At 47.3% G+C, this 12,118-nt stretch overlaps 1 protein-coding gene across 5 annotated transcripts in view; it reads right to left on the bottom strand.

Annotated features, from left to right (window-relative positions):
- ADCY7 (adenylate cyclase 7) overlaps window positions 1-12,118 on the bottom strand; it is a 73,583-nt gene that overhangs the window by 57,368 nt on the left and 4,097 nt on the right. The window contains exon 1 of one of the 5 annotated variants that reach the window (XM_063717290.1): window positions 11,165-11,379. The exons of the other annotated variants lie outside the window; for them this stretch is intronic. The gene's annotated coding sequence lies outside the window, so the exon portion shown is untranslated. Of the gene's footprint in view, window positions 1-11,164; window positions 11,380-12,118 lie in introns of those variants that run through there. 5 annotated transcript variants of the gene reach the window in all.

Below are 12,118 nucleotides of genomic sequence, written 5' to 3'. Positions count from 1 at the left end.
CTTTCCTTTGGATCACTCCCTCTAGGGGAAGCCAGACACCATGGCTCAAGGACACTCAAGCAGCCCCAAGAAGGGATCTGTGTTCGAGGAACTGAGGTCTCCCACCAGCAGCCAGCACCAACCCACCCTGCATGTGACAAAGCCACCTTGGAGGCAGACCCTCCAGCCCCAGTCAAGCCTTTAGATGACTGCAGCTTGATTGCAACCTCATCAGAGAACCCCAGCCAGAAGCACCCAGCTCAGCCTGAACTCCTGACCTACAGAAATTATGAGGTAATTGGAGTAATTTGTTACACAGCAAAAGATTACAAATACAACCTCTCTGTGGAAGAACTGGCCTGAAAAGGAAGCCAAGACAGAGAAATGGAGAGAGAAGCAGAGTCTTCATGATACCATTTGAGCCCCTGGATCCAGCCATGCCTGAATCCCCACAAAGTCTCAAGTCCTCTCTTTCTCCCTTTCCCTTTGGTTAGAGTGGGTTTCTGGTACTTGCAGCTCAAAGAACCTGAACTTATTCATGCAGCACCCTCCCTGCTCAGGAGTGACTGAAGGTCCTGTCTTCGCCTCCATCAGACCCATCTGGCTGGGGGCAAGGACCACCTCTCCCCAGCACCCACAGGCCCTCACGACATTTCTGCCAGATTGACCTGTACCCAGATACTCCCAACAATAACACAGTGCAGAAACATGGCACCCACTCGGTGCAGCCAGCAGTGTGAGCACCCCGTCCCGCTCACCCCATGTGGGAGGACAGAGCAGGGCTGACTCCGTGTGGTTTCACGCCCCCCAGCTCTTCCACACTTGGGACTGAGGTGAGCTCCCCAGGGAGAGGGACTCGCAGAGGCAGCACAGCTCGATGGAGACACTCCCCCTCCTCCCAGATGCATCTTTCACACTGGGAGGCGGGGAACATTCCAGTGCATCCACCCACCTCCTCCAGGTCTCTGCCCACATCTCTTCTCAGCTGTGGGCTCAGGGATGTGCAGGGATCTGTTCCTTTCTCAGGCTAGGAACATAAGAAAATGCCCAGGTCCACCAGCACCTTCTGACCCCTAATCAGTCCTAAGGGGTGGCCTGGGGTAAGCCCCAAAGCCACTCCAAATGAACACATATTCTAAGTAAACAGCATCTTTCCCATTAAACCCGTCACCCCGCGGCTACTGCCTCTCCTAAATCGCTGCTGCTTGGCTGAGTTCCAATGCCAGAACAAGGAAAGATGAACAGCCCGACTTCATGTAAGTGACACAGCCCACTCAAGGGCAGGGGCCTGACTCCCATGATCCCCAGGGCCCTGATCTCTGCCAGGCCTGGGAGACGGGGCTTCGGAGAAGGAAAGGGGCAGTTGGGGTCATGGTGTGTTGAGTAACAGCAGAGAATCCTAAAAGAACAGATGTGAAAGCAACCGCCCTGCCAACCAAAAGCCCTTATTTCCTTTGAAAAACTTGGCAGCTGGGCCGCACCAGAGGCCGCCTGTCCTTCCCTGCACCCGGCCCAGTGTGACCCATGGACAGGCAGGGAGGAAGGCCACGTCCCTCCCACCAGATCCTCAAAGGGGGCTTCAGACATACCACAAATTGAAAATAGCAGCTCCTAGAACTGCATGTGAAGTGTGACCCCTTTCTTTTTTAACGATGTCACAGGGATGCCTGTATTTTTTTGCATACAAGAAAATCGGGAAGAAAATGTCCCAAATCTTAGGAGTTATCACTAGGTGATAGAATTTGGCACAGTTTTACTTTAATATTTATCTTTTGGTTTAGATCTGCTTTTCAATTTTTCTCTAATGAAAATATACTTCCCACATAATTAACAGAGGAGGAAAACCAGCTACAATCAAGAAAAAGCAAGAATAAGGAAAAACAATGCCCTGAGACGGGTAGTTTTCCACCCAGCACCAAACTAGGCACCACTTGTAACAGGGTGAATACGGAAGGTTTTTACTATAACTAAAAATACTACCTTAAGGGTTGGGCGTGGTGGCTCATGCTTATAATTCCAGCACTTTGGGAGACCAAGACCGGAAGATCAGGAGGATCACTTGAGCCCAGGAGTTCAAGGCCAGCTGGCGCAACAGAGTGAAACCTCGTCTCTACAAAAAAAATTAGCCTGAGCTGGTGGTGGGCGCCTGTGGTCCCAGCTACTTGGGAGGCTGAGGTAGGAGGATTGCTTGAGCCTGGAGGTCAAGGCTGCAGTGAGCTGTAATTGAGCCACTGCACTCTAGCCTGGGCGACAGAGAGGGACCATGTCTCAAAAAAAAAAAAAAAAAAAAAAAAACTACTACCTTAAAGTCATTGAATATCAATGACTGCCAGTATTACAAAAGGAAATTCACCAGACCACATGTGCCTCCCAGAAATTTCCAATAGCATCTCCAATGTGCTGTTGTGTGAAAAAAAATCAAAACTGAATTAGATCAAGCCTCTGGATACAACTATGAATTTATAGGATTCAGGGGACAAGGAGCATGCTACACATTATAGGAAGCTCTCCTACAGGTAAAGGGACCCAGCTTCAACAAAAACACCGCATGGAAGACAGAGAGAATGAATGAGTACCAGTCCTACAGATGAAAAACTGAAGAAACGTATCACAGTCTCATCATGCAGACCTCATTCGGATCCTCATTATTATTATTTTTTAAAGAGACAGGGGCTCTCTCTGTCACCCAGGCTGGAGTGCAGTGGTGCAGTCATAGCTCACCGCAGCCTCCAACTCCTGACCTCAAGTAATCCTCCTGCCTCAGCCTCTCGAGTAGCTTGGAGGTTACATTACAAGTGCATGCCACCATGCCTGGCTCTGGATCCTGATTTTAAAAAGCTAATATTAATATATAGGCCTGGCACGGTGGCTCACGTCCCTAATCCCAGCACACTGGGAGGCCGAGGCAAGCATATCACTTGAGTCCAGAAGTTCAAGACCAGCCTGGGCAACGTGGTGAAATCCCATCTCTACAAAAAATACAAAAAAATTAGCCTGGTGTGTTGGTGCATGCCTGTGGTCCCAGCTATTAGGGAGGCTGAGGTGGGGGGTTCACCTGAGCCTGGGAAGTGGAGGTTGCAGTGGACCGAAATCACATCACTGCACTCTAGCCTGGGCAACAGACACCCTGTCTCAAAAACAAAACAAAACAAAAGATAAATCTAATATATAAAATATAAATAAATATATATATATATTTGACATTTACAAAACAATTGGAAGTTTGAACACCGAATGGATAGTTACGATCTTACAGAACTCTTGCTAATGTTTAGCAATATGTGTGGTAAAGTGTTTGTTTTTATTTTATTGTAAATTGATCAGTTATAATTGTATATATTTATGGGATACAAAGTGACGTTACATATATACAATGTAGAATGATGAAATGAAGCTAATTAACATATCACCTCAAGTATTTAGCACTGTTTGTGGTGAAAACATTTGAAATTACCCTCTTAGTAATTTTGAAATATACATCAACTATAGTCACCACGCTGTGCAATAGGTCTCAAAAAACTCATTCCTCCTAACTGAAACTTTGTATCCTTTGACTGACCTCTCCCTATCTCTCCCCATCCTACCCCTGCCCCCTTACCTACACACAGCCTCTGGTAACCACCCTTCCACTTGCTGCTTCTGAGTTCAATTGGATTTTTTTGTTGGTGGTGGTCTTTTGCATTTGTTTTGTTTTGTACAGGTGGGGTGCTTTGTTGCTCATGCGTTTTGAACTCCTAGCCTCAAGCAATTCTCCCACCTCAGCCTCCCAAAGCCCTGAGATGACAGGCGTGAGCCACCGCACACAGCCTTGATTTCTTAGATTCCACACATAAGTGAGATCGTGCAGTATTTGTCCTTCTGTGCCTAGCTTATTTTACTTAGTGTAATGTCCATTAGGTTCACCCATGTTGTTCCTTCTTTCTTAAGGCTAAATAATATCTCATTGTGTATATATGTCACATTTTCTTCATCCATTAATGGACACTTGTTTCTAGATCTTGGCTATTAGGAATAATGCTGCAATGATTATGGGAGTGCAGATATCTCTTTGACATGCTGCTTTCAAATCCTTTGGATATGTACCCACAAGTGGAAGGAAGGGAAGTTCCTACTATTTTCCATAATGGCTGTGCTAATTTGCATTCCCACCAAGAGTGCTCAAGGGTTTCCTTTTCTCCACATTATCTCCAACACCTCTTTTTTTTTTCTTTTTTTTTGGGACAGGGTCTTGCCCAAGCTGGAGTGCAGTGATGTGATCATAGCTCACTGCAGCCTCTGAATTCTGGGCTCAAGTGGTCCTCCCACCTCAGCCTCCTGACTAGATAGAACTACAGGTGCACGCTGCCACACCTGGCTTGTTTTTTTATTTTTTGTAGAGATGGGTTCTCCCTATGTTGCCCAGGCTGGTCTCAAACTCCCAGGCTCAAGCAATCCTCCTGCCTTAGCCTCCCGAAGTGCTGGAATTACAGGCGTGAGCCACCACGCCTGGCTCCTCTTGTCTTTTTAATAATAGCCATTCTAACAGGTGTGAGGTGATACCTCACTGTGGTTTTAATTTGCATTTCCCTAATGATTAGTAATATTGAACATTTTTCAGTATACCTGTTGGTCATTTGTATGGGTTCTTTTGAAAAATGTCTATTCAGGTCCTTTGCCCATTTTTTAAATGGGTTTGTTGTTGTTGTTGCTGTTATTGAGTTCCTTATCTATTTTGGATATTAACTTCTTATCAGATGTTTGGCTTGCAAATATTTTCTCCCAGTCTATAGGTTGTCTCTTCTGTTACCTGTTTTCTTTGCCATGCAGAGGCTTTTAAGTTCGACACCATCCCATTTGTCTATTTTTGCTTTTGTTGCATGAGATTTTGGAGTCAAAAATAATAATAATAATAATTGCCCAGACCAGTATCACATAGCTTTTTCCCTATGTTTTCTTCTAGTAGTTCTATAGTTTCAGGTCTTATGTTTAAGTCTTCAGTCCATTTTGAGTTGTTTTTTATATGTAAGGATCTAATTTCATCCTCCTGCATGTGAAAACCCAGTCTTCTCAACACCATTTATTGAAGAGGCTATCCTTTTCCCATAGTGTGTCCTTGGCATCTTTGTCAAAAAAATCAATGGACTGGACAGGCACGGTGGCCCATGCCTGTGATCCTAGCATTTTGGGAGGCCGAGGCAGGCAGAGCCCTTGAGCTCAGGAGTTCGAGACCAGCCTGGGCAGCATGTTGAAACCCCATCTCTACAAAAAATACAAAAATTAGCCAAAGGTGGCATGCACCTGTTGTCCCAGTGACTCAGGAGGCTGAAGTAGGGGCATGGCTTGAGCATGGGAGGCGGAGTTTGCAGTGAGCCAAGATCCCACCACTGCACTCCAGGCTAGGTGACAGAGTGAGACACTAAACAACAAACAAACAAACAAATCATTGGGCTGTAAATATATTCATGGCTTCATTTCTGAGCTCTCTATCCTGTTCCATTGGTTGATACGTCTTTTTTTTTTTTTTTTTTTTTTTTTTTTTCAGAAACAGGGTCTTATGGGCCAGGCATGGTAGCTCATGCCTGTAATCCCAGCACTTTGGATGGCCCTATTTCTATAAAAAATAAATTATAAATATATATATATTTTTTAATTGGCTCACTCTGTCACCTAGGCTGATGTACGGTGGCACAATCATAGCTCACTGCAGCCTCAAGCTCCTAGGCTCATGCAATCCTCCCACCTCAGCCTCCCAAGTAGCTGGGACGGCAGGCTCCTGCAACCACATTCAGCAAATCTTTAATTTTTTTTTTTTGTAGAGACAATGTCTTGCTATGTCGCCCAGGCTAGCTTCAAACTTCTGGCCTCAAGCAATCCTCCCACCTCGGCCTCCCAAAATGCTAGAATTATGGGCATGAGCCACCATGCCTAGCCCAATGTGTCTATTTTTACGCCAGTACAATTCTATTTTAATTACTGTAGCTCATAATATATTTTGAAATTAGGTAGTGTGATGCCTTCAGCTTTGATCTTCTTGCTCAAGATCACTTTAGCTATTTGGGGTCTTTTGTGGTTTCACCTGAATTTTAGAATTGTTTTTTCTTTTGTTTTGGTGGGGGGTGGGGGCGGGGGGCAGGGAGACACAGCTTTTGGTATAAACCAAAGGTGTGTTCCCTGTTTTTTCTTTTTCTGTGAGAAGTCACTGGAATGTTGACAAAGGCTGCATTGAATAGCTTTGGGTAGTATGGACATTTGCACGATATTAATTCTTCCAATCCATGAACATGGATAAAATCCCATCTATTTGTATCTTATTCCATTTCTTGGTTCATTGTTTTATAGATTTCAGCATACAGCTCTTTCATCTTCTTGGTTGAATTTATTCCTAAGTATTTTTTTGCGTGGGTATTGTGAATGGGATTATCTTCTTGATTTCTTTTTCAGATAGTTAGCTAACCTACAGAAACATGACTGATTTTTGTGTGTTGACTTCACAACTTCACTGTGTTAGTTTATTAGTTCTAACAGTTCTTTGGTGATTGTGTGTTTTCTAAGCATCTTATCTTTTAGTAACGTAGACTACCATTCTCACAGATGAAGTGACAGGGTGCCTGGAGGGGGCTGTGTGTGGGAGGAGAGGCAGCTCCCAGAGGCCATGGGCTGGAGCCTGCGGAAGCAGAGGCAGGGGTGCATGGGGTGGCGTGCCGGTGCGCTGCCCTGTCTGCTGCTGTGTCTGTTGGCTTGTTCATAATGAAATGTCAAAACCTTGTCACTGAAAGCACTCTGGGATCTGCCATCTCCTCCGTGTCTCACACAGCGAAGGAGTCGTTTTTAGCCCCTTCCTACAGATGAGGATCCTGTGGTCTTGAGAGGGAAAGTAACTCCCCTGAGATCTCAGGGTCAGAAACACAGATCCAGCCTCAACCCTGCTCCTGACTGGAGAGAGACAGACAGAGAGAGACAGACAGAGAGAGACAGAGACAGACAGATAAACAGACACACAGAGAAAGGCAGTTAGAGACAGACAAGGACAAAGAGACACACACAAGTTCTTCCTGAGGTCCCCTCCTGCTGGAAGCAAAGGAGGCTCCAGGCTCTGGCCTCCAGTCCCCACCAGCATGTAGCAGCAGACGCCGCCGCCTCCACCCCCACCTCAACCCACCTCACCACAGGAGCTTAAAGGCTTCCAGTGCCAGCCTGGGCGGCGTCATTAGAACACACTCCTGGCAAAGCCCTCCCCCCGAGCCCCTCCCTGTCTCATCCTCTGACCACAAAAGAGTGGGCAGTGGAAAGCGCTCAGTGCCACAGACCTCCACACTCCCAGACGTGGTCCCACCACAAACCTGGGTCCAGCCTGAGGGCACCACAAAGGTAAGAAATGGACCCATTTTTGGCTGGGTGCGGTGGCTCACACCTATAATTCCAGCATTTTGGGAGGCCAAGGCAGGGGTGGATCACTTGAGGCCAGGAGTTTGAGACCAGCCTGGGCAACATGGTGAAACCATGTCTCTACTAAAAACACAAAAATTAGTTGGGCATGGTGGCACACGTCTGTAAATCCCAGCTACTCAGGAGGCTGAGACAGGAGAATCATTTGAACCCAGGAGGCGGAGGCTGCAGTGAGCCGACATTGTGCCACAGCACTCCAGCCGGGACGACAGAGCAAGACTCCATCTCAGAAAAAAAAAAAAAAAGAAAAGAAAGAAAGAAAAGAAAAGAAAAAGAAATGGACTCGTTTTAATTTACCCTAAAGAAACAGTCCCACTACATGCAAGGACTTAGCTACAGGCTGTTTAGTGCAGCTCTCTAACTGCGAAAATGCTGGAAACAACCGAAATGTCTGCAACAGGGGACAGAGAAAATCACACAGTAAACCTCCTGTGTCAAAGGCTGGGCTGCTGATGTCTGTAACACTTTAACCTCCCTGACCCCCAACTCCACACCCAAAGCCTGGGGCAGACAGAACTCCCCTTAGAGGACAATAAGGAAAGTTGTAATGCTCAACCTTTTTTCTTGTAATATGTTGAAAAAAGAAAAGAAGTCTGGAAGAATATACACCAATATGTTAATGGGTTACTTCAAGTTCCGATTCTATTAATAAGTTTTTTCCCCACCTTATTACTTATATTTTCTGATTTTTCATTACCTAAATGTGAATTGTTTCTATACTTTAAAAAATGAAAACCATTTAAAAATAAGAAATGAGCTTTTTCCTCCTCCTGGGAATGGAGCCCAGAGCCTTAGCCCAGGAGTCAGAAACTCTGGCTTCTAGTCCCAGCATTGCTATTGCTTGGTCAGGGGACCTCTGAGGGTCACTTCACCTCTCTAAGCCTCAGTTTCCCCATCTGTTGAACACCAAACTCACCAAGGTGAGCTCCTGCCATCTTCACTGAGCCTGTCCCCTCCTCTGTGAGATGATGACCTTAAGGCACAGCTACGAAGGCACACAAACAATGCCTACCCAGGCACACAATCAATGCCTACCCAGGCACACAAACAATGCCTACCCAGGCACACAATCAATGCCTACCCAGGCACACAATCAATGCCTGCCCAGTGGCTGCCTCCACCCCACACCCTGGGTCATGCCTATTGCCAGCCTTTGCTCAACCCATTCCTGCTGGCCCCGAAGCCAGGCTGGCGGGGGACCAGAGGCATTAGAAGCCAAGCACTGGAATGAAACCATCATGTCAGCCATGTGTGCAGAGCTCAGCCCTGCTCAACACTGACAAGTCCCATTCCTCCCGCTTCCACCCACCCTCCAGGAAGGTGGTCTAGCCCCATCTCACAGAGGAAGAACTGGGGGCTCGGCACAGAGAAAGGACTGCCTACCTACATACACCCAACCAGGAAAAAAAACAGCAGCCCGGGGGCTCCTCCTGCACCGTCCTCAAGGCGTGGTCAGCGAGCCACCCTGCACCCCTTCTTCAGGGCCAAGCACACAGTTGAGGCTGCAGGAGGGATGGACAGGGGCCTGGGACTGTGACAGGAGAGCAGGCTGGAGCCCCAAAGCTTCAGCTCCTCTTCCTCCTCGCCTGAAGCCCCCAGCCATTGCCCACACACACCAGGTGCTCAAATACTGGCTGAATCAAAGCAGTGCAATGCTATGCCCTCTGTGTGGGGGAGCAGGTCGGGGAAGGCAAGAACCCAAGCTTTGTGGCCCAGCACCCTGCGATCACTTCCTAGGACAGTGAACTTGGAGCCCCCGGAGGCCAGGCGGGGACAATGACAGGCAAGGCTGGCTGGCTAGGTGGGGACTGGGGCACACTAGAGGCCCGAGCTCTGGGTGAGGCGCCACCCTGCTGAGCTTCCACCAGTAGCTGCCATGCAGCAACGTGGCCAGAGGTACAGGCCTTCTAAGTTGGCAAAAGAAACTAGAAATCTGGGCTTTATGTAAAAATCTTGTGGTTTTCAAATGTTGATGATTAATTCAAAATAAACTTTAAGCACTTCTGCAGTCCTCCTCCCACGGCCCTGGACTCTGCGGTGTCCTGAGCAAGCCACTTCACCTCTCTGGGCTTCAACTGTGTCATCTGTAAAGTGGAGAAACAAGGCCTGTCCCTCAGGATCATGGCAACAGGAGATGGGACACACGATGCCCATACTAAAGATAACAAAAAGTGACAGCAACAATAACAGCTAATGTTCGATGAGTGCCAGAGGCTGTTTTAAGTACCAGGAAGTAATGTCATTTCATCATACCACAATCTCATAAGACAAGCATTTTTTTCTTTTTCTTTCTTTCTTTTTTAAATCAGGGTCTCGCTCTATCACCCAAACTAGAGTGCAATAGAGTGATCATAGCTCATTGCAGCCTTGAAGTCCTGGGCTCAAGTGATCCTCCTGCCTCAGCCTCTGGAGTAGCTGGGACCACAGGCATGTGCCACCACGCCTGGCAATTTTTTTTTTCTTTTTTTTGGGAAGAAACAGAATCTTGCTATGTTGCTCAAGCTAGTCTCAAACTCCTGGCCTAAAGTGTTCCTCCCGCCTTGGCCTCCCAAAGTGCTGGGATTACAGGTGTGAGCCACCTCACCTGGCAAGAGAGGCATTTTTTAAAGCTGTATTTTGAAATACTTTCAAAAAACTTTCAGAAAAGTGATAAGTACAAAGAATTCTATACTTTTTAATCCAGATTTGCCTATTTGTACAATTTTGCCTCATTCTATTGTATATCTATACATTTACACTGTGCCCCTTTAGCCTTGCAAATTTCCGAAGATCAAGGGCTCATATAAACAGTTATCAGATCACTTAATGTTGATATAATACTTTAATCTACAGCCCATACCCAATTTTATCAACCATCCCAATGATGTGCTTTATACCTTTTTTCCCACCATATGCTCACATACTGCATTTTTAAAATTTAATTTTATTTGTTTTAAAATTGTTTATTTTTAAAAAATAGAGACAGAGTTTCACCACATTGTCTGAGCTGGTCTCAATCTCCTGACCTCAAGTGATCCACCCGCCTCAACCTCCCAAAGTGCTAGGATTAAATATGTGAGCCACTGCACCTGGCCACATACTGCATTTTAGGTTTTGTTTTGTTTTGTTTTCAGATAGAGTCTTGCTTTGTCCCCCAGTAGCTGGGACTACAGGCACAAGCCACCATGCCCGGCTAATTTTTTGTATTTTTAGGAGAGATGGGGTTTCAACATGTTGGCCAGGCTGGTCACGAACTCCTGAGCTCAAGTGATCTGCCCGCCTCGGCCTGAAATTACAGGCGTGAGCCACCCCGCCCGGCCAATTCATTTTGTTGTCACCTCTCTTCAGTGTCCTTTAACCTGGAGGTTAAATCCTTGGCCTTTGAGATAAGCACTCTTACTGTCCGCATTTTATAAGTGAGAAACTGAAGGCTCAGAGGGGTTGAAGCACTTGCCCAAAGTCACACAGCTACCAAACATTGAGCTGGGACTCAAGCCCAGGGGACTGTCTTTAGAGCTTGTGCTGCTCTTGTCCTCTAGGCCCAAGAGCTTCCAAAGAAAGACCTTTGTTGTTAACTGAACAGGGGCTCCCTCTGCAAATAGCTGCTCAAGGCGCCTCACTCAGCAGGTGGTCATTAACTGAAGGAGCACCCTTCTGTGCACACATGGGCTGGGCCTCAGGCTGCCCACTCCCCACGCCTGGCAATGGCCCTGGCCAGATGCCCACCACCCCCGCCCAGCAGGGCCCCACATAGCCATTTCCAGAGAAAGAATGTGCTTACCTGCAGAGGAGTCTCCCCACCTCCTGGCAAACTGGGCGATAACGAGAGCCTTAGAGGGCTGGGGCCAGCAGTGCCTGCCATGTTCTCCCCTTACAGTACAGTCCAGGCCCAATGTCCAGGTCCAAAAGGCAGAGCCTGAAGTCATAATTGCCTGCAGGCCACATCCCTAACCCACAGAGCAGGGCTCAGGGGGAACCCATGAGGTCAACTGTCTAAGAGGGGCCTGAGTACTTTGGTTTTGTTGTTGTTGTTGTTGTTGTTGTTGTTGTTGTTGTTGTTGTTTCAGACAGAGTCTTGCTCTGTCGCCCAGAGCAAGCTGGAGTGCAGTGGCGCTATCTCAGCTCACTGCAACCTCTGCAGTGAGCCATTCTCATGCCTCAGCCTCCCAAGTAGCTGGGACTACAGGCACACACCATCACGCCCGGCTAATTTTTGAATTTTTAGTAGAGATGGGGTTTCATCATGTTGGCCAGGCTGGTCTCAAACTCCTGACTTCAAGCGATCTGCCCGCCTCAGCCTCCTAAAGGGCTAGGATTACAGGTGTGAGCCACTGCGCCCGGCCAAAGCCTGAGTATTTGCTAAGAGACACGATAGGACCATGTTGGAAGGGTTATAGGAAGAAGGCACAGCAAAGGGCAAGGCCTGGGAGGTGGGAATGGTGCAGGTTCTTAGGCAGAGAGCAGAAAGCACTCAAGGGGGCCACACACAGTCTGCAGTATCTGGGAAGAGGAGGCAGGACCCAGATAGCTTCCCAACCGCCATGAGCCACAGATCCCAGCAGACACACAGCGGAAGAGGTGACATGAAGCTCTGCCACTGACCAACAGGGCATCGTCCACCTGAGTCCCAGGCCGTTCTGTTAGGCTGTGAGGCTATTGTGTACTGAAATACCTCAAAATCCTGCAACCTCACCATGTGATATCCTGTCAAATTCAGAAACTGGCATCAGCCTCC

Source organism: Pongo abelii, chromosome 18, assembly GCF_028885655.2.
Source record: "Pongo abelii isolate AG06213 chromosome 18, NHGRI_mPonAbe1-v2.0_pri, whole genome shotgun sequence".
Taxonomy (NCBI): domain Eukaryota; kingdom Metazoa; phylum Chordata; class Mammalia; order Primates; family Hominidae; genus Pongo; species Pongo abelii.
This window is presented reverse-complemented; position numbering and strand designations above follow the sequence as displayed.